This window comes from Aphis gossypii, chromosome 3, assembly GCF_020184175.1.
Source record: "Aphis gossypii isolate Hap1 chromosome 3, ASM2018417v2, whole genome shotgun sequence".
NCBI classification, from domain to species: Eukaryota; Metazoa; Arthropoda; class Insecta; order Hemiptera; family Aphididae; genus Aphis; species Aphis gossypii.
The window spans coordinates 10,358,809-10,383,732 of NC_065532.1; the positions used below are offsets into that span (position 1 = coordinate 10,358,809).

The window sequence follows — 24,924 nt, forward strand, 5'->3', positions numbered from 1 at the left end:
TGATTAAATGATACAAGTTGTACACACTTTTAGTCTTAAATTCATTTTTATTGTTTGTATACTTGATTAAGTAATTGATAAAAGTATTAATCTTATGTTTAGGTATTTATTATTTACTGTAAAGTTTCGTTTTTTTTTTTGGATTTTGTAGAATAAATAGTTTTATTCTTGTCCATGGATCGTTGACAGATGTTGTTCTTGATTCAAAACGTCGACATTTAAAGGAATAGGGTTATTAGGTACTACTTATATATTATTATTGTAAATTTGAAAAACTATATACAATATTAATTTGTAATGTTTTTGCAATACGATTATTCGGTACTCCTCAAAATAAGTAAGTAAGTAATATTTCTTTTTTTTTTAATAAATATTACATAAAACTTATGAAGCATATAGTACTGTACTTATATGCGTGCAATATTGCTTCTTATATTTTGATTTTAATTTATTTCAAGCGATACATACAATCGTAATATTTGACTGCTTTGAATGTTTAACACTTTAACAGTGTGTTACTATAAGATGGACCTCATCATTATATCAGTTTCTTCAATACGATTGTTTCATATATCATGACCCATCAATACTCAATATATACCAATTTATTAATTATTCTATAATACTATTTTATGAAGTTTTGTGTCTATATTTATCTATATATGAATAAATGTATCACAGAAGATACGAGTTAATGAGATATTATATAACAATATTTATTGTCTAAGACAATATTATTATACTATAATACATGTTATTCATTTGTTTCCCGCATGGCTGCGTATCGTTATTGATGGTTTTCGGCCTATCCCAATTATTATGGTGACATGTATAATATACAGAGTGTCAAAGTGTAACACTCAACAGAAATAATACTAACTATAAGTTTTAAGCATAACTGTAATCACTTTTATTCTTATTTTTTATTGACTTTTTAAAACATTTTTAATTTAAATATTTTTTGATGATTGTTAATTATATCTATATTATGTAATATTTATTGAAAAACAATTTATTATATTTTGTTTAGTTAATCACATCATTTTCAGTTATTTTTGTTACACTCTGTATAACTGTATAAAATATAAAAAACATGTACTATAATGGTTCGTTAGATTGGTTGCAAGATTATTATTAGTTATAATCAGGATTAGTATTAGTCATTAATAATACGGCAACTTGGTTAAATTCAAATGTTAAATTGTTATACTTAGATAGTTAGTACTCAATACAGCACACGTTGTATACAAATATATCTAAAAGCTGAGTTTCCCGACGAGAGTTGTATAATATTATGCCTTATACGTCTTTACAGCTATTATCTTATAGATAGGACGTGGAATATCATAGCTATCGAACAATTGAACTTAAAATTGTATAAAGAATTTGCCGTCTACCCTATACATCAATACAATTATATAATTGATCAGAAAAGTTTATGCATTTTATATCATCTATCTAATAAGGAAAATAATTTTTTGTTTTAGGTATTATGGACATGATAACAAATTAAACTTTATATCTTTCTCAGTTTTCAATAAGTCTTATTATTATTTATGTTTTTGTGCATACATTTTGTTTAAATATATATTCAATTTAGTCAAATGTGAACATTATATTGCCGATACACACTTTTTATAATAAATAATTATAAATGTCATTCATTAAAAATCAACGTGGATACAACGATAAGAACATGTGTAAATATTAAAAAATTGTTGAGTAAGTGCTGCTTTAATTTTATTTTAAAATTTTAAAACGAAATATCTATAAAAAAAACAATTGAATCGAATTTGTTGTTGTTTGTAGACACAGTATTTGCAGATATGTGTTCGGCGTATGCACACAATATGATGTACATCAAAAGGGTAGTTTGCATCGCTTGGTTGCATAAAAGGGTTGTTTTCACAAAAACCAAAATATGATCACCAGTCAACCGTCTTATTGCAGGTTTCGAGGCGTTGAGGATTAGAAAAAAGAAACCACACACATACACGCTCTACCGCCTATACCACATATATTATATAAAGCATATACATATACCCATTTATCATGAATTATCCTATAGGAGATATCTAAAGGTAGGTACTTACTTGTAGCTACTTCATCTAAAATACAAAACAATAATAGTTGGAACGGGTTCTATATTTTTCCAAAAGGTGTGATATATGTCTTCTTAAGCATTGTCCAGTACGTTAACGCATCGGTGAAGCTTTTCGGAAGTTTCACACTTCACGCGACGATATTCAGCTGCGCATCGGCCGGGATTTAATATACAAGCAGGCCGCGGTGTGTATATAATAATATATTGTACCTAAAAGCATTGTGCGAACGTCTTTTTAAGATGAGCGGTGTAACGTGAGATACACACACTACTTACACGGAGACACAATAACCAACTACTTTGTTATTTGTCAATATGTTATTCGGGGGATTTTCGCAAACATTCGTAAGACGAATCGGAATTCAAATAAGCGTTTTTACTTAGTCTACCGTGAAGTTTTTCTCCGGGTCTCACCTCGATCCTTTTTTGCTTGTATAAAGGTGTATACACCGCGCTAAATCCACATAATATAGCTTACTATACATGATATAATATATGTATTAGCAATAAATAGATGAGCAATAATAGAGGATTTAAAATTTTAATAAAGCTATCATATTAAATACATGATGTATGAATACATTGATATCAGGGGCGTACTCACGGGGGGGGGGAGTTTATGGAGTTTGACCCCCCCAATCTGCCGTATTTTTTAGATTCTGAACGAAGTGATGTATGTATTGATTTTAACTTTTTCCGAAACGGTGATTTCCGATGGCAAAGTGAATATCCTTGGTGCATTATAGAGGTCAAAAGTAAACATTTTCCTACAGTTTTAAAAAAAAATGAGAAAAACAAAAAAAAAAGACGGAAAAACTGGAATTTTTACGCAAAAGTAGTTTTCAAAAAAATCGATTTTTCATATAGTTTTAACTCAAAAACTAATTATTGTAAATACTTGAAATGTTCACGAAATCATTATACTAGTGTCATCTATGTATAGTAAATTTTTCAAAATATTTTGAATTTTTTTTTGGCTAGATATTTAAAAACAACTGACATTTTCGATTTTTTTGAGAATTTTTTTTTTGAAGTGTCGATAAATTAATTTTGGGCGTTCAAAAAAACTTGAAAATTTAATACGATGTTCCTTATGAGTTTTTCTTATTGTAGTTTAAAAAAAAAAAATCAAAAATCGTTCGTCATAATTTTTTTTTTTTATAAGCGTTTATAGATTAAAAAATTATGAAATATGTCAAAATCGCGAACATTTGCAGGTAATTTTGTAGTTGAAAAATTATAAAATTTTTTGTGTTAATTTTTAAGGTTAAAAAAATTCAACACTAAGTTTTCCATAAGTTTTTCTTCAAATAGCTATAGATAAAACTCGAATCAAAATTATAGGAAAAATTTTATGAACGTTTGAATTTAAAATTTTTACGAAATCGTGCAACGATAACGATTTATTCTCAAACGATTTTAAATATTTGTTATTATTCAAAAAGTATAAGTCGTAGATACTTGAAAATTTCATCAGTTATTTAGATTGGAATTTTCTTTACAAGATTTAATTTTCAAGATATTTCGCTTATTTTAATGCTATTTATAGGCATTTATAATTGTTATAACTAATATTTAATTACCCTAAACATTAAGATTACGGGGGATGTGGGGGTAGAGCACCCCAATTTCGTATTTTAGTACATTTTCAAATCCCCCCTCCCCATTGCAAAGTCCTGAGAATGAAACTGATTGAAATATATCTTTACGATGGCACATTCGAGATGTTTTTTTTAAATAAATAACGATATTGTTTTTGTTAATATATAATAATGTTATAGCATAGTGAAATCAATTATAAAATTAAAATAAAGCTATAGCTTATTGTTCCTCAGTTAAAATATATTTGCATGTACGAGAATTTATTTAATAACATGAGTACTTATCTAAATGTACGTATTATAAGTATAAATCAAGTTTGTCCTCGGAAACAAAGTACACGTCTTTATCACTCCTTACCCTCAGGCATGCAAATATTGTAGAACTGGCCTGAACATTAAATTAGACAAATATATCATAAATTCTTATTAAATACAACTTTTTTTAACTCAAGTATTTTGCACATCATGTATAACACAACTTATTATTTTTTAATGATAATCCCTATTTTGAATATCATTTTCAGATTGATCGATTTTTTTCAAGTTATTTTAATCTAACATTCTATCAACTTGTATTTTGTGATTTGTGAGTTTCAACAGTGTTTATGCACAAAAAGATGTGTGGAAATCATTATTTTCAACAGAAAAAATTAAGAAAATTTAGATTTTTATTTTTAAATAGAGGTTTTACACACCTGATATTAACATTTTTCTATTATTTTTCATTTCACAACATTTTAAGTACGGAAAAATACTTAAAGAATTCCACGAATTGAAGAATTGGTTTGTAAGTTTTAAGGAGTGTCATATATTATATTAAAAATATAAATATTAATGAGTAAAAGACTTAAAAACCATATTTTTAAATTTTTCCTGTACTTTATTTTTTATGTACCGATATATACAATTTTATATTTTCAGGTTGAAAGAGTGACCTGCGAGTTTCAAAACTGTACATTCATAAAATCTGACAAAAAGCTTCATACTTATTATTCTTAATAATTGTCGAACACATACATAACCGTAAGTGTTAAGTTTTCATAATACAATTTAAAGTTTCACCGGTTTTTCATTATTTGTTTTCAGTTGTACGTATGAACAATATTGTAATTACACATCATAGTTTATCATATCAATAATAAATTAAAGTATATAATGTATAGATAAATTTAATTTAAGTTTTTGGAGTTTAATAATGAGTGCTTTTTTTTAATCATATTGTATATGTAAGTACCTGATACCGTATGGCGTGTGTTTAAATAAACCTACTCTGAGCACTTAATTATTGTCATTTATTCGGTTAAATCGTCTTAAATTAAATTGCATAGATAATATGGCAACAATAGCCATATTAAAATATAATTTCATGCTGTGATGGTGCATACAGTATGCACCTGCTAAGTAATTTGCTGGCGCCAAAAAAGCAACGCCAATTTAACCATAACCACGCCTCGATTTGACCCAATTGTATATATAACTAACTATAGAGATCTATATGGAACGTCCATTACATCCCCCTTTTTATGGAAGAATCGAAGAAATATAATAAATTTTCCTCTGCAGCCTCAGGTAAAACACAGAAAAATAACTATATCTAAAATAACTCTACCTACGTACATAAGGAAATAAATCTAAATAAAGATACATTCGTATATTTTATAAAAAAATTTTTTTTTGTTTTTCAGCATTTTTATTATTATCATAGTAACCAACATTAAAAAGAAAATAACTAAAAGAATAAACTACTGTTATGAGTATAGAAAATATGTAAAAGTATCATTTAGCTACAACGTTCGAACAACTAAATTAGAAAATCTTGGATAGATGACTAGCGTAATGGAACCATCAATAATTAAGGATATAGATGCCTATTTTTTTATAAACTTTAAAATGTAAGTATGTAACTCTATCAAATTAGAGAAATACATTTTAAATTCATTGTCTTTGAAACAGAATAAACACGAGTATAATAGGTATTTTAATAATAATATACAATATACTACTTTCAAAATATTCTTTTATTTTCAGTCGTGTGCTTGAATTTTCTTTTATATTTCATAATAAAGTTCAAAACTTTATTGATTACTATAACTATATTTTGTACATTTTTGGACTAATTGTTACAAATATACGTATGATGCAATTTTAAAATCAACATAATAAATACCTAATAGAAACGATAAGATATTAAATATATATTTTATACCACGTATAGTTGGATTTTGCATTGTCATAGGTATTTACTTAGAGACGAGTAGAAGTGTTGAATAGAAATAAAACTACTTTAGTTTACATATTATACGTCTAAACACACAAATAAATGGTCTCTACAACTATGTTTTTAAATCATTTATTGATATATTACAAAGTAAAATAAAATTGCAGGAAATACTGGAGTTCAAAATGATAACTGTTGTCAATTACTACGTCATATTTATACTTGTTTTGTAAATTAATAATTAATTTTTTTTTTTAACTTTTATTTTTAAAGCTTACATATAATTAATAAACAATTTTATATTTCATGACATTTGTTCAAACACTCATATTATGTAGATATGCAGTATACCTATGAATTGGCTATTATACATGGGCACCAAGGTACTAACTACTGATAATAGTACCTTACATGTTCAAATTATGACGCAAATGTCAGTTTATACAATTTTAAGCTACTTAAATTAAAGGTACCTATGATTGCTATTTTTCGTTTGCTTAATTTATATATTATTTGATATAAACTATAACGTGATTTGAGTTATGTTAAATACATCAAAAATGGTAAAAAAAGTTTAAGATAATTAGATATAATATAATAATAATAATTATAATTAGCGGAAGTCAACGCATTAACTGGAGCCACTATACTGTTGTATTACAGTTTACGCTTACAATAATTAGCTACAGAAATGAACTAATTGGTCGAAAATCGAGACCCATACACGGCTATTATACATATATTATCGTAATTCGATGCTTTGAATAAACAGTCGGTAGGTAATACGTCATAAACTAAGTATATGTATACTTACGCGGGCGTACACCTAAATATACGACATTATACGAGGCACGTGCTAAATACATTTCTCGGTCTCTCGCTCTGTTGTTCGACGTAATGCCGCGAAAAACGATATATAATAGAAAACTGGGCACACATCTTTACACGATTGCGGCTCCATTCCTTTGAATCGTACCGACACGGTTTTTGCACATGCTCGTTGATTACAGACCGCCACCGTTGCCGACGCCGCCGCCGACGCTGCCGCCAGCGGCTAAGATCTGACCTTTTTGCGTGGATACCGCCTCTGGAGCCAGCTGAAAAAAAAATTTGTTCAACAACAACAATCCGAGCGGCCCTTTGGGTCGTACGATATGTACCAACTACCGAGATACAGGTATACTTAATATATTATATTATATGTATATATGCTACAATATAGGCATAACAAACATCTAATATAACGTTAAAGTTGTTTTCAGAAAATATTGTTTTGTATCTACCTATATATATTATTATTGGAGGGAAACGCGCGGTAAACCTGATGTACCCATGCGTGACCGTGTGTAGATAGTGTGGTTTGTGAGTTGGGGAATAAGGATGTCCGGAATCGTGGTGGGCTATATCGATAAAATATGATTTTTTTTTAAACATTGCGTCTTTGCATCCGAATTGGTTTTTTCGATATTTATATGTGGCACACACATGAACTGGTTCTCATTCAGATTTTTTAAAACTAAAAATTTCTAATTTCATTTTTATTTTTTTGTGCATGTATATTCATTAGTCATCACATTAAATCATAAATGCGAAATTTAGAATTTGAAAACAAAGTTCTTCATCAAGTATATTGTACATAATATGTTTCTTTCAAAAAAACGGTATTTCGTGGCCTTTCACATTAAATTTTAAAATATTCCATGTAATTATTGTTGTAAAATATACTGCGATGTTTCTTTAAGGTGTATAGTGCGTTTGTAAAACGATGGCAGTTTATTTACACTGTGTAAAATAGGTAAAACTAGTTTTTTTTTTAAAAAAACTGACAACAAGTGAATTTTTAACTTTTTTGTGCATGTTTATTCATTAGTCATCGTATTAGATCGATGTTAAGTTTTGTATGTGAAAACTTATTCCTTCCCCTAGTATGTTGTACATAACTTGATTTTTATAGTGCAATGCGGAATCGATTTTGTTTTGTTGTTGCCTAGCCTAACCTAGCCGACGCATATTTATTTCAGTGTACTACATGCTGTTTTCAAATCCAATTTGACGTTTAGAACAGGCACGTACACAAAAAAACATTTTGGGGGGGTTTTGGTTTTAAATTTTTATTCTTATATAATCTAACCTAACGTATAGCCTAACATGAAGTTTACACAATTTCAATTATAGTACTATTTATAAATTTCGGGGGGGGGGGGGGTTGAACCCCTAGAACCCCCCTTGTGTACGCGCCTGGTTTAGAATATTTATATTTTACATTATTTCCTGTTAAAAACCAGTTCAATTATGATATTTAAAACGCTTATAACATGTGATATGTACCTATAATCTATATTCTATATTCTATATATTTTTTCAAAGTTGTCTAGCTTCTCACGATACGAATAAAATATATATGACCGGCAAATGTCCGCCAGTCGTTGACTTTTTAAGTTCAGCTCTCTTCTATATAGCTCACCTACACTTATAATATTCTACGAGCTGTCTGTAGTTACTCGTTAGGCGTTCGGCTAACACTTTACGTGATCGTTGCAGCCGTTTTGATTGTGATCACATAGGTAGGCACGAACTTATGATCGATTGCTCTTTTTATGCATTTTGTGTATACATTTTTTTTCGGTTATTGGCGCGTTCATATACAGCCATACTCCGCTGTAGTGCTGTACGGGTTGTGATTGACTTGCGTCGTGTTTTACGAGCTTGCTATTCTTTATTAAAGATTAAACCATGTATAATTTCTTAAATTTATATTTCTTCACAATTTTGTAAAAGTCTATTGTTTCGTTCAGTATAATTTTCATTGCTACGTACTAAGGCCTAAGGGTACTCTTTTTGTATTTGCTGTATTATGTCTTGTAGTAGACCTTTGCTATTAGGCATGATTTATATGCAAACGTACGGTAACTACAACTTCAAAAACTAAACGTGACAGTCCACTTTTCGCTTATATGCGCCTGTTCAGTATTGTAGCGTGCCCCGTGTGAGCAACCGTAGTGATGTAGATTTGAGGTGGAAGTTGAAATAATAAATGCTGATGGAATATATTTAAAGTGTTTTATTGTAAAAATATTCTAAGTCCAAATAATTATTTGAAATAAACTGGTGAAATTATTCTAAGTTCCAAATAATTATACGTATCGACAACAATAAATAATTTGTTGTTTATATACTAAAATAACTAGGTTATTATGTTTCTACAAACAAAATTGTTACCATGTTTACCGATTTAATAATTCTTGAGATTAGACCTTTTCAGCATATTTTCTATATACGTTGAAATGTTATATGAATATTTTTTATACGTGATTTATTTTAGATTTTAAAAATGATTTTAAAGTTTAATAATTTTAACTACCTTTATTTAATAAATATATATCATATAATATAAAATGCAGAAAAAATGTCAAAAAAGGCTGATAACTTTACTGTTTTACATTTGTGTAAATAAAATATGATAAATATAATATATACAAAAATTATACGTTAACATTTTTAAGTATGCAGAAACAATATTTTTAATAAGTTATAACAAAATAACTAAAATTATTATCCCGAATTTAAATACCTAATTTTGTATTACCTAAATTTGAACTTCGAATTAATAATAACAAATTGTACTATGTTCTTGATTTTTGTGCTACATTTTCAAATCTTATTAAGGAATACTAAAATTTTTATAAATTTACAAAATTATTTGTAAATATTCAAGATCTTGATAAATTATGCTTAAAATATAACCTATGCAATTTCGTAAAAATTTAGATATAAACACAAAAAATTTTATGATTTTTCGACTGCAAAATTACTTGCAAGTATTCATAATTTTGATGAATTTTTGTCAATATTTGAACTTCAAATAATAATGAAAAAAAAACTAAAGAGTATCTACACTATATGCAGATACATCGGTACATGTATATTGTATATGTCTTGTTTCTACTGAATATAGTCGACATAAAAATTTCGATGTCAATATTTGGTATTAGAATAATAATAAAAAAAAAATAGTTGAAAATAGTTAGATTAAACGAATAATATAATATATTTATTTTTTTTTGTTATTTTTATTTTTATACATTTTTACATAGCAACCGGTTGCTATAGACAATCGCTGTCTCAAATGGTAACATTCTTGGTGTCGCACAAATTAACAGAATGACCCCCAGCCATAAGATATATACATGTCAAAAAATTGTGCCAATGTGTTCTTAAAATTTTTTAATCAGTTTAAGAATAACTTATGAAGAACTTTGTATTAAATTTTCAAGTATTATGACTCGGCCAAAATTTTTTTATCGATATCCTTAATAAAAATAAGCAAAAACGAATATTTCAAGTGATTTAATTAAATCAAAATTAGATCAGAAATTAAATCATGTATAAAATACTAATCTAAATAGCTGGTGAAATTTTCAAGTATCTACGACAGTGCCGTAATTAGACTACTCGAGGCCTGTGTGCAAACCAAATCCAGAGGACCTGTATAGCCATATTGCTCGTACCTATTATAATATTTTTTAAGCCCTGTTATGTATAGTATGAGGCCTGTGACCCGTGTGCCGTGCACACCCTGCACACCCAATTTTTATGGCACTGGTCTATGACTTATACTTTTTGAATTGTAATATATTTAATTTCGTTCGAAAAGAAAATCGTTATTGTTACGCGACTTCATAAACATTTAAAATTCAAGCGCACTTAACATTTTTCCTATTATAAGTTTTCTCTATAGCTATTTGAAGGAAAATTTATGAAAAACTGAGTATTGAATTTTTTAACCTTAGATATAAACACAAAAAATGTTGTGATTTTTCAACTACAAAATTACTTGCAAATTTTCGAAATTTAGACATATATCATAAAAATTTGAAATATAATTATAAAAAAATGTGACTAACATAGTCACAATTTTCACACGCCCTAAATTAATTTTACCAAAGCGTTTTGGAATTTTATACTATTATACCTTTATCAAATAAAAACCAATTAAATTACTCAACGAAAACATAAATTTATTATAACTTATATAATATTAAACATTTAACAAAATATGATCCAATATGGAATACTCTAGCAGCTATGCATAAACTAATAAAAATAATAGCAAGTGTAATTAGTGTGTTTTGTTTTATGTATCAGAGGGTTTATTGTAATAGAACAGGCAATTTTTTTTTTCATGGTATGCCTGTTATATTATAATAAACTTTATACCTCTGGTGCATAAAACAAAGTTCATTAATTACCTATACTAACTGATTATTATTGAAATGCTGTATTAATTTATGCATAGTCACTAAAGTATTTTATAAAGTATAAATTAAAAAAAATAATAACACAAATAGTTTTAATTTTCCACAGAACAACAACACATCATGCGCTTAAAAAACCGTTTAAATCGCTTGTACGGTGTTTGCCGTTTATTTTTTGGAACTCCCAAATCTTCATTTGCGCATTCTTTTTCGGCTATTATTTCCGAAATCTGCGATGTTTCTATTTCCTGCAATTCATGATATGACAATGCCATATTTGGCAATGACTTAGTTTTTTTAACTGAGTTCAATTTTTGATTTGTCCATTCGTGTTTCAGCGTCAAATTTGGACAAGACGCGCTAAATTTTTCGATGTGTTCGATTTCAAATGTATTACTTACAGTCATGTTTTTTGTCGCTATCTCCAATTCATGAAATGACAATGTCATATTTGGCAATGACTTAGTTATTTTAACTGAGTTCAATTTTTTAATTGTCCATTCGTTGTGATCCAACGTCAAATTTGGATAAGACGCACTATATATATTTTTTTCTACCATTATAGACGAGTTAAATTTATTTTATACTGCAGATGTCTACGGTTGAACGTTCAAAATAGTATTGACGAAATATTTGTCTAGCAAAGATGAATAAATATTAATTTAATATTTTTCGTTATTTTCTACGATTTTAAATGTATTACTTACACTCGTGTTTTTTGTCTCTATCTCCAATTCATGATACAACAATGCCATATTTGGCAATGACTTAATTTTTCTATCAGAGTTTAATTTTTGATCTGTCCATTCGTGTTTCAACGTCAAATTTGGATAAGACACACTATATATTTTTTTATCTGCCATTTTAGACATGTTAAATTTATTTTACACTGCAGATGTCTACGGTTGAACATAAATAGCTAAACCCGTGCACTTCGTTGCCCGTTAAAAATGCCAATCTACAATATGATTCAAACTTTGTTTAAGTTTTTATCTTTAATACAAAAATATTAAATGCCGTCCTAGGCGTGGGCCTATATCGCCTGTCTCTTGAGCCGGGCCTGTATATGATAATCTGATTTATTGTATCGATTAAACCTCTAGTTTAGCCAATAAGTATCGAGTTGGATTTTAAGCGAATTCTCTGAAAATTTGCTATATAATTGTACATAATACCTTTGTATATTATACATTAATATATTGTTACCGACGGAAACGGTCACGAGAAAATCAAATTCAAGCGCGGAGACAAGAAGAAAGGATATAAATATATAATATATATACTATAAAGGTACATTTATACACGAAGTCTCAGGTGTTTTCTTCGACAAGGTTCTCAATTATTATTTGTAAAGGACTATAACGTAGGTACATATTATTGTACGTACGGTTTAGGGCTCGTTTGCTCCTTTTTATATACATATTATACTCACTGTATTATTATTATATTATTATTGTTATATACCTATTTATATACATATAGTATGTATGCGTTTTATCAAAAATGAAATGATATTTTATAAACTGTTTGTCTGGAGTGCGATGAGGTGGAAAATACTGTCAGAAATAACGCTGACCGAAGAGGCAGCTGCAGCGCCTATATGTGTATAATAAGGCACATTATAATATATATACGCCAAGCGGTGCACAAGCTGTAAGCCGCCGCGGTTTTATGACGTTATTTAACCGGGACAAATGACTCGAAATGACGTTTTGTTATATCTCCGAATCTTCGTCGACGTCCGCGTGTATATACATCGCCCTCCGAGATATTGTATTATTTATTATTATAATAATGCACGCACGTAAATATGCTCCATCGGCGTAATTCGCGGTGTTCGTACACATTATATTTTATATTCCATAAAAAAATGTTTTAAAAAAAAATTACCGAATCGTTTTCGTACAACTCATTGCTTATATTATGTATAACCAAGACCGTATTATAGTGAAGAAGTACTGCCAGTAACTAATTGTATTTTATATCTACACATGTCACGTCATGTGAATGTGATTTCTACGTTTCGACTACCTGTTAAATCTTTGTACAGTGTTATTTTCTGTTTAAAATGTAAATCTAAAAATTGGGATATAGTTTACGCATAAATTGATCGTTATGCATATAGTGTAAACCCCTAAAGGGACCCGTGCACTTGGACCTTAACTGTTCAGAGTTAAGACCCATGTACTCAAATCCTATTTTAGTTCACTTTACGTCTATACGCAGTATCTCGTATATGACTTGAAAACACTATTGTGTCATTGGGGATATATACACGTTCAAATATTTGTTTAGTCTTGCAGATTATTGTTCTGCGATTCTCGGTATTTCTTTCATTTCCGTGTCCCTTATACTATATATCCTGTGGTCCGGAAACGACTTTAATGATTGATGATTATCTTTGAATCTATTGCTGCTGTATGAGGAGCAACACTCACAGCATGTGGCATTTGGGTTTTTTTCATTTTTGACATTTTTTACATGGTATATTGACTATTGTACCTATGTAGAATTATTTCATAAGGAAAAACTATAAAAAAAAGTTTAATATTAATCTCATGATATTTCTTTTCATGCATATGTATTGAATTTTTTCTGTGTACAGAAACTAACTATATATTTATTCATATAACCTAACCTAACGTATCAAAAACTGTTGTAAAATAACATGCCAAGTTCATTAAATAATACTAAATTAATATTACTTTCGGATCACTGTCTGTCAAATAATTAAAAAGTAAAAATGGTTTAAAAAGGACGTAATCTGTGCAATTAACATGTGCCATGTCGTTCCCAAAAATATTGTGGGTCAATATGATAAGAGTTTATATCTTGACTGAATAATATTATAGCATAAATAATTTTAATTTAAAAAATAAAATGTATTATTTATTGTGAGGAGTGAGTCATTTGTTATAAATTATAATCTGCAGTGTATCTTTCATAATCATAATATATAATATTATTTAATAGTATAAGTACCTATTATTATTGGAATGGAACATTTGAACCCTTAATAAAATTATTTTTTTAATGGATTTTTATCTCTTAAAGATTAGGATCTTTTAACGCGAGAAATTATACTTCGTAATTCGCATAATGTTCAAAATTTTATCAATTTTATTGTATGAAATAATTTTGAAGATTTGGTTGGTTATAATCCGAAAAATGCACGTCAGGTATATGGCGAGTCAGCGAGTGTGTCGGCAATCAAAAACAAGAATTTGCCAAAAGCGTATACTTATAGTAGTTATTCCGTTTTACATAAAGGTATATGTTTTTATAAATGCACACTCCGCGGCGGGTGCGATAATATCGCGGCGATGGACAATGATATAAGTGAAGCAGACGCGTGACGTACCTTAAACGCGACGCATTAGCGCTTATTATGTTTATAATACTGCAGGTATATACATAATATATCCTTATACCAACCTTCTTACGTTTTATTATTATATATATTAATACTTGGGTTGTCGTCCTTACACAGCATCGGTGGCGGTGGTCGCGGCAGGACGAAAAAAATTGAATTAATATTTAAGGCCAAAAGACGGAAAACGACACGTTTTCTTATAATACGCGCTCACCTACTGAAGATTTCCATCTATATAATTCGCTCGCGTAAAAGGTGTTTTTCGTTCAAAGGTACACGCGTATATACCGCTGCTGTTGATCGTATATAGTACTATACATATTATACATTATATGTGTGTATGCCGTTTAAGTACCCGATTTATTGAACGCACGTTTCGTCTTTGCAGAAAAAAATCTTATCGCGTGGAGGTATTTATCCGCGTATAATATACATTATACATATATTATTATAATATACGGCGCAGCTGTATTCAGTTTCGTATATATTCATCTTAAACAGGCGGTATATACCTATATGACAAGTCGTATATACATTCGTCATGACCTATGCATTTATTATATTTGTATTACGATTTAGTAATCAACGAATATAGTCAAAAGTCAACCCACCAGTAGCGAACCCCCTAGGGATTCAAATTTTACTAACTATGAAGCAAAAATAATTTCAAGCTCAAATGGCCCGTTTTTGTGCTTGAAATTGTTGGCTCTCTCTCCAAAAAATAACTAAATTTTAATAAAACATTTACTTAGCTATATAATATATGTATTTTAAATCAACTTAAAATAAAAACTATACCTAACATTAAACCAGCAATTACATCTTTGTTTTCTTTGGAACTCAGTTCAAGGGGTGAGGTAGTCTCAGTGTTGCTCGTTTCTTATTGTTTCAGCTATAAGTACACATCGTCGTGCTATAGTTCATCAAGAAATCTCTCTCTCCACATATTCGCTTGCGTGATTTCGTCGTATATAAGTGGAGAATTTGAACTTTCCACAATTTGATTTTTAAATTTAGAAGTAAAATGTAATTTTTGATAAGATCAACTGAATGAGGCAAAGGGGACTTGCTTTATTATAAATAAATAATTGTATAAGTATTGTGTAGATATTTGTAATAATTTTGAGCATTTGTTTTTATCTTTATACCAGCAAGCATACGTCTTTTTCCTATGTATAATATAAATATAAATTAATTAATCAATCAAATATTGAATATCATTATGTTCAATTTATAACCTCTCTCTATAGTCATCACATTGATATTTTCAAGACGTATTTTGGCAACTATTCTCGATTATCTTTAATACGGCGAATTTTTTAATTTTGACTCTCTAAAACATAAAAGCACCGACTATAGAAACATTTTCCTAACAGAAATCATCCTCGAATGATTGAACCACTTTAAAGTCTTCCGACACAAAAAACAACACACATACAAACGCGCGCGCGCGCGAGCGACATATACATAATATATTGCAGTAAATCGAAAACGATATCACTACGCCGATCGCTCCTGTATCAGCAGTACCTATCTAAAAAATAACAATCGCATATTTTCTCAATGAAAATATGTTTAGTACATTATTAGAAGAGCATTAAAGTTCCAGTCCTATTCATATGATGCGGTGATATATCACGAGGGTTTCTCGTCGGTCGATTATCGCGATAAAATGCTTTGTGCGCGCCTAATGTCGTACGTACGAATAATAATAATAATAATATAATATATAAGTAGTGGGCATATAATATTATTTATTGTATACCGTGTCGACTCTCTACGCGTTCCCACTAAATCGTCGTGCCGAAGTGCATTTCGAGTCGACGAGGCAGCACCAGCTGTCACGATGACCGCCCACACGCGGGACGACCCTACCACGTATATGTGCGTACGTCGTACGCGCGTACAGTGCCAATGGGGTTTTATTGACTTGACAAATACACCACCGCCACCTCAACAACCACCGGACGGACGGACGTCGCCGGGATTCTCGGCGGGTCCTATTTGGCCGTCTATTAGCCACGGGCCCGCGGGAGTCACAAAGTCGGCGAACATCTGCTCCGTTCCCCATAATATATAATAATATAATATATTGTACAATGTACGTCGTATCACTGTATATACATATTATATTATAATATATTTTATCGTCTCTTGTTATCGCGCGCCACCGTAACGAGAATCGTGTTAGAGATTTCGGAGAACGAACGGTTCAGAAATTATTGTACGCGTTCTCCACGATTTCAATACAATTATTATAATATAATATGATCATATTATATTCTATAATATATGTATATTGTATACTATACACGCGCAAATGCCGCTTTTCTCGTCAATTACATTCGTGTTTAATAGTCCCCGAAATTTCAGACGATAATATGTCCAAATTTTATTACTTGAATGCGTGCGTTTAGCCTTACGTGTGTATCGTATATTATTATATAGTTATTGTGTGTCTTGTTTTTGTTATGCCACAGGACAACGCCGTAGCTGGAACAAATTGAACAAATTTTCGTGGGGAGGAGAGAAGTGCCGATGGTACCGAGGTAGCTGCTATCGCTATTCGTCGTTCCGTAACTCACACGACGAAAATATTAGCGAGCGGCCACAAAGTTGAGCGAAAAAATCTCAGTATATGCGATTAAAACCCGTGGTGCTTATTTTTGTTTAGAGATTTTGTCTGTAATTTAAAATTCATAAAATTTAATAGGTATAATTACATTATATCCATCGAATTCGTCAAAATCTATATGTACATGTATAATAAATAATAATAGTTAAATTCGTTTTAGTGTTGCTTAATGCTGGTTTATGTACGGCAGGGATGGCAAAGATCTGTAAAACTCAGATTTCAATGGAAATTCTAGTCATTTGTAATGTTCCTCACACTGCTATGCATGTATTGAGTATTCCCAATATTGATTTTTAAACGATATATGAATTCTATGTGTGTGTGTGTGTACTACAAATATTCGAAAAATGTTTTTCTATTTTCAACTTTGAGGGTGGTTTCTGGTAGAAAATTGGACTTAATTTGTACTTTAAATAGGTACAAATTAAATATTCACAGTATTTTTCAAAATAATTGAGAAAAACAAACGAAAATTTAAGTAAAACATAAAACATAAAACCAAATTTTGACAAAGTCTATTTAATTTTTTTAGCCTATCTTACACAAAACTAATAATGACAGACCGTCTCCGTTCAGGATTGTTTTTTTGTTTATAATGATGTATTATTGAATTCAAATTTAACTTATCCATTATAAGAAATTTACTCGACACCTATTGTACAGTTTCCACCTTTTTTAATTATATATATTTTCGATGCCATATATTGTGAATAATATGTATAAAAAATATTATGCGTTTGGTACCTATAGTATATTATGTTACAAGCAATTTAAATTTATGTTGCCTACTGTATAGTCAAAAATAACTATAATTAATATTATTACGATTTTATTTTGTTTTTTATGTTTAATTATACCATATTATAATATAATACACACTGTTGATTTTTACCGTTCATGTTCAATTTATGGTCTGACGGGGATGATATATTTTTTGTTGCCTACGGGCACATATACATTATAATATTAATGATATGTGTGCTTATTGGTGAGCCTCTAAATACAACTCCGGTTCAAATGTTTCATATTATGAATAATAATTTTAATTTAATAGTTATCTTAAGGAAATAAAATATTAACTACTGTTATTTCGGTGAATGAAATCGAGATAAAACAATTTACGAATGAATACCGATGTAATAATATTATAATGTAGTGATATTTTATGTAAGATACTAAATTATATAAATAATCGAACTGAGCTGCTACACATCTTTTTAAGTATAATAGTTCATAGCCTGCGGTATTACGATTAAAATCATTTCGATTTGTCTTTCGAACAACATAATATACAATTATAATAAATCCTTCGTTTAAAAACGACTATAGCTACTATACGATTATATTATATAGGTAACAGCACCGTTTAACGTTTTTTACTTTTCGATTTTAGAGCTATTATAGGCGTTATCAATTTTTTTCTTTTTATAATCATTACTAAAAAAATTATTCGATGGGTCAAAAATCAAAATTCTTGAAAATTTATTACATATACAAGTTCCTTAGAAGTTTTTTTATATTTGTTTCAAAATACATAGGCATAATTTTTTATACGTATTTGAAGTTGAAATTTTGACGGCAATTGTCATAAGTTTGCAAAATATTGCAATTTTGCGATTAAAAATTTGTAAAAATTTTTTTCTATATCTATGTTTTGAAAATTGAATACAAGATTCTTTACTGAAGTTTTCATATACTAAAACCATAAAATCTAAAAATATATAAAGATAATTAGTTATTACGGATATTTTAAGTTCAATTTTTATAAAATGGATTATTTAAACGATAAATAACAATGGTAATCATTTTGTTAAAATTTTAAAACATTATTCGAGGAACTTAAAACTTTTACGTTTATTATAGTATTACAAATTGTATATTATACGAACTTAATGTACGAGTACATAAGAAAAATCAAATTTTAATAAAATAAAAAAACTAAATAAAAAATTATTAATTGTTTTATAATAGGTATTATGTATTTTATCATTTGTTTTGTTTATCAATTATCATAGTGCATTTAAGCCATTTTCATTCTTATATAGAATTATTACTCTATTGTCTCTATTATCATCATTATGTTATTGCCACTGAGATAGATGTATCTAGGCTCGGATTTTAAAGCATATGCTTCTTTTTTATATATGAGATAGATATCTAATTTATATGTATTAATTCATTTCACGTCATTCTGTTTCAAAATAAATCAATTTTAGGCTTACATATTTTGGCTTTTTTATATAAATAATTTTTTTTGCTTTTTTATTACTTTTTAAAAATTATTCCAGCTGTGGATTTTTTATTATGCTATTGTAATAAAAATAAATAAATTAATAAGATATGTAAAAACCCAGAATGTGGAATAAATGATTATTATTATTATATTGGGTTATTATTGTTTTCGTTATCGGCTTGATTATTATTTATTAAATGTATAGATTATCGGTCTACATATTATAGCCCTCAGTAGTCAGTACCTATATCATCGATATTGACCATTTCAAAATTTAAGATTTAGTGTTGTAATTTGAAACCTCTTGTATGAAGTATGCACCGATCACTTCAGTGGATTTAGAGAGTTCGTTTTCTATTTATAAAAATATTCTGTAGGACAAAAAAGTCATTTTACAACTGCAAATAATTTATGGAAATATGGAAATACATAGTAGGTAGTTAATTCTTTTATTTAACTATAATTAATTTTTCAAATTTTTTTATTAATTTTTATAACTTATTCATATTTCATATTAATTTTTGGTCATGCTTTTTTTAAAAATAAATATGCTTCCTTTTTTAAAACAGTGCAAAACAGTTTGCTTTTTTTTGCTTATTAGGTATACTTTAAAATCCCAGTCCTATATTTATAATGTACAATATATTTAATAAGCCGCCGTTAAATATACCTAATCAAGTTAATTTTAACTGCGTCAAACGTCGTTTTATTAAAAAAAAAAAAAATGTTTAAATAATTATTATTAAACTATCGAATTTATTTTATCGTAATTGATCACCATGGTTTTTTTTTTTTTTGTATGATGTCTATTATGTTATTGTCAATAAATAATATTACAACTCTATATTTTGCTAAAAATATTTGTTTTGTTGAAACGCTAGCCATTTATTTATATTTATCGTATAAACTGCAAATAACTCTGAATATCTCTGCAGTATCTGCGTGAACTCGTTGCGCCTGCAATGCCATCACCTGCAGCAGGATCGACTGCCGTTTTTCACACGGAAGTTCAGCTGCTAAACTTGGTGTTTCTGATCGGAGTCTTTCTTATATTGGTCGTGTATGTTGTATTTTACTTGTTGATATACCAACAGTCAGATTTCGTTCGACGTTCGGATAGAGAAATTATCGATTCCGGGTCAGCAAGAAAAACCGCTAGCAACCCCTGCGGCGGCCGCCACCGTTGGTTTCAACCGTTTTGTCATTTCAATAATTCCGATGATCCAGCGACCGATTGGATGGGAGATTGGATTACGGATTGTAGTTCAGCGTCAGACGTTTCTTCGGACGACGAGATGACGTGTCCTGAGTAAAGAAAAAGTGTAAAGTTGTGATGATGTGTAAAGTTTCTATGTCTTTATATGACGTATATGTGTGCTTATTATTTTATTGTCAATAAATATTGTTTCAGCTACGGCCCTGGTTCAGGTGATGCCGGTGATGGTTACCTCTTTACACAAGAGTACAAAATTTGTCATCTCGTGAAACGTCTAAATAATAAATAAGGGCCACCCTAGTATACAGTGTATACAAACTTTACAAAAGCAAATTGAAAAAAAGAAATGAAAATTACATAAACTCTTTGTATACAAAATGCAAATCCTTTGCAGAAAAAATTAATTTGTTTTTTGATGAAGAAAACCTGATAGATATTCAAGAATATTTTCCTATTAAGCGTATTCCAAAAAAAAAAAAAAAACATCTGGAGAAAAGTGTTCAGATGAAGTTAGAAATACCTATAACTCCTTATTCAAAATTTAAGTCAAATGCTTATTTAGTTTTAGATAATATTCTTAATAGCATAAAATCACGATTTGTACCTAATGAAATATTATTAAAAGATTTAAATTGGCTAGATAATAAAATATTTTAAACCATTAAATTTAATATTAAACTAAAAAATTTTATCCTTGGTTGAAATGTTTGCAAAATTCAAAATTCACTCGTAAAATAACGATTACTATTAAATAGTTTTAGATTTTTGTTATAGTTTAAAAATTATTAGTTGTAAAAACTTGAAACATATTACACCAGTTGTTTAAATTGGTATTTTCTGTACAAGATTTAATTTTGGGGTATTTAGGTCATTAAAACATAAACCACTTTTTTCACCACCCAATGGAAAATATATATCCTAGCCCTTAAGCTGAAAAATCATCTCATTGGATTCAAATCGACACACCCATTGGCCATTATAGTGACCTACTTTATGTCCGAGGTCCACTCGATACTATACAGCAGAGCGTTACCCATTAAACCATCCTTTTATTTATCCTGTAATAGTACCATAGACATAGTTCAATAGTATGAAATATCACCTTCGTGTGTATAAAGATTTAAGAAGTCAATCATTTTTACAGATACACATTCGCAAACTACCTATAGTACCTAGAATTTCCCAACACAGAAAAAAGTTAAAAAATACTTGTAATATATTGTTTTTTTTTCGCGATTTCTTTAATAGCTATATTACAAAATATATCACGAAATATACTCGGTAATATAGGCCATTTCCGCTAGAAATTGTTTTTCGTATAAGATAATATATCATTGAATTCTAATTTAATACTCTCATAATTGTGAATCGATCGACACCTATAAAGTACAGCAGAGAGGTATCCACTTGCCAATCTTTTTTAATCGTGTTTTACTGTAACTTAACACAATGAAATACATTTTTTTTGCCTGTATATATTAAATTATGCCGTGTTTACGAAGTACGAAATATTATTGGACCAAATATATATTATATTTATATATAATATAGGGAAATTTTTGTCCTTTATATATATACATATATATATGGGTTTTAAAATATATTACAACACCTAATGGCATGGTATGGTGTATTATTTGGCCACAGTCAATAAATAATACTGCGGTCAAGCACCATATCCGCTCGACATTGCTAGCTCTCGGATAGATGACCACTCGGGTTCTTAGCGACAAAGCCATGTCCTACATACGGAAACACGTGTTCCAATAACCTACCGTATTTTGTCCAACCGTGACAATTATAAGTACAATTCACAGCTATAATGGCTTGAGTTTTCGAATCTTAATTAATAAAAAAAAATTGTATCATCTACTATATAACATTTTACAAAATATTTTAAACCATTAAAAAAAATATTGTCAACCTAAATAAATAATACATTTTTTATATATAGGTGTTTGTTACTGGAATTTATGTAAATATTAATACAGATTTTAAACTAAATTTATGCTACACATTTTTCTTGAATTACAATTAAAAACATTATAGTTATATTTATTGTATTTAATTTGTAAACGATTATATTACGGCAATACAATTAATTCAAAATTTACAATTATAACAAAAATAGTTATATATTTAAAATATTGTATAAGAATTATTACGCCAAATGCGTTTTGGGTAGGTAGGTCGTAAAATACGACCTTAAGTTATTGTTATAAGTTTATAGCCACTCGTGATAATATTACAATAGGAATACAAGCTTTATAAATATTATCATTTTATATGACAATTGGCAATCCAAAACATTTTAAAGCCCACTTGAGTATGTATACGGAAAATTGTATGTACATCGTTGGTAGTTAATAGTTATTGATGTAGAACCCGTGCAACTACATAAGAGTCCTTGAACGCTAAACGCGTTAGTAGACCACTTGACGCGTGGCACAATATAAAAATTGGGTGACAAATTAACGTTATTTTTTTTATTTTGTCAACCTGAATCCTTTTTCAGTAATTCCTTAAAATATAATAGGTACTTGATTTTGTCAAGTTTTTTCCCTCTCTATCGATCGTTTTGACATTAAAGAACATCAGTTGGTTTATGATTATCAAACGATCGCTGGTTTGAGGTTTTTATTATTTAATACCACATAATAAATTTGATAAACGATGATATGGTTATAAAATTTTATTTCTTTGAGAAAACGTAGAAACTATATAATATTTTTAATGCATTATCTATACACCTGGACAGAATTGTTTTGTTGATATTTAACATATTATGTGATGTATAAGTATATAATATAAAATCGTATTATATATATTTGTATTTCTCATTTGTATATTCCTTTTGTCATTTATGATGATACGAACATTATTGTATATCATATAAATGATAATACAAAGCATTTAGATTAGAGAAAATTAAAACATTAAACATTAATATATGTTATATAATATATTAAGAATAATGATTATATTTACAACACCAATGTTGGATTGTAATTATTCTCTTATTATAAAATGACACGCGCATAGTTATATGTAATTATAGATGCCGCCACGAAATACAAATAATACCAATAAATACATAAATATATCAAAAATTATTAATACAAACTAATCAGTGTGAAGGACTTTTATTTGCTGACTATTATATATCTTAGGTCAAATGTCCGAATCACAACACAATGTTAATATATTTATATTAGATATTTTAAATTATATTCAAATAGCGGATTTATCTATGTGAATAGTCTGGTCATAGGTTCAAATCATATTGTATGATATTTTATTATTTTAAATTAAGTTTGAATACATTTAATGGATACCAAATTTTTAAACCTACCTACCCGATAAAGGGAACGAACGACGCTCAGTCGCATTCGCAAGCATTAAACGTTATTTTTTTGTTTAAATCGTTAAGTGTTTTATTTAGTTATTTCTCATCAATAAAATCAATTTTATTATATTTCTTCTACATTTTCATGTATGATAATTGATAATCACCTGTAATATATGTTAAATCTTTTTTAGAAAATCACATGAAGACAATTCATCATTGCATGTTTTATAAAAAGTAAGAAATATTAATTTATGGATGCATTATAATATATACCCTTAATAACTATATTTAATACTATAAAAGTCTTGTATTCACTTCTCAGCAAAATATTATATCATATTGTAATGAATAATGATAAATATATGTAACGAATTAAATATATTTAGCTAATTTTACGAATTTAATAAGAAACATTTTACAAATGAATTGCATTATTTAATTATGAAATCAATAGTTTTATAGATACGTTATCTATAAGATATAGTTTAAACTATTTTTCCTTTTTTTTTTTTATGGAGACGAAGGTACTAAATTATTCATAATATTGATTAGAAAAACATAAGTTGTAGTCTTTACATCCTTAACTATAGTTTCAACACATAATATACAATCATACAATACAAATTACTATTGATTTCAATATTTATTTTATATCTATCAAGCAAACATATAGTCGCTGATGAATATATGTATAGATATGTGGTTAAAAATACTTAAAATATATATTAAATGATCGGATCATTTTTTATGGAAAAAAATAACAATTCTTACTATTAGTTATTTAAATTGCTATACCATACCAAAAACATATTTTTAAATTATTATTATTTTTTTCAATAATTTTTATTAGGTAAAATTTTAAAATTGTAGCAAATTATTATATAAGTACTAATTGGTACTTGATGAGGACTTAAGTTGCTGGTATTTGTCATAGTTTAAG

At 28.4% G+C, this 24,924-nt stretch overlaps 1 long non-coding RNA gene across 1 annotated transcript in view; it reads left to right on the top strand.

The window, feature by feature from the left end:
- LOC114127599 (uncharacterized) overlaps positions 1-18,689 on the top strand; it is an 82,009-nt gene extending 63,320 nt beyond the window's left edge. Inside the window, exons 13-20 of the long non-coding RNA XR_007605325.1 lie at positions 1,488-1,722; positions 1,810-2,081; positions 2,160-2,289; positions 4,230-4,492; positions 4,627-4,728; positions 5,391-6,392; positions 6,587-7,100; positions 17,032-18,689. This is a non-coding gene — a long non-coding RNA (uncharacterized LOC114127599). The remainder of the gene's footprint in view (positions 1-1,487; positions 1,723-1,809; positions 2,082-2,159; positions 2,290-4,229; positions 4,493-4,626; positions 4,729-5,390; positions 6,393-6,586; positions 7,101-17,031) is intronic.
- The last annotated feature ends 6,235 nt before the right edge of the window (positions 18,690-24,924 follow it).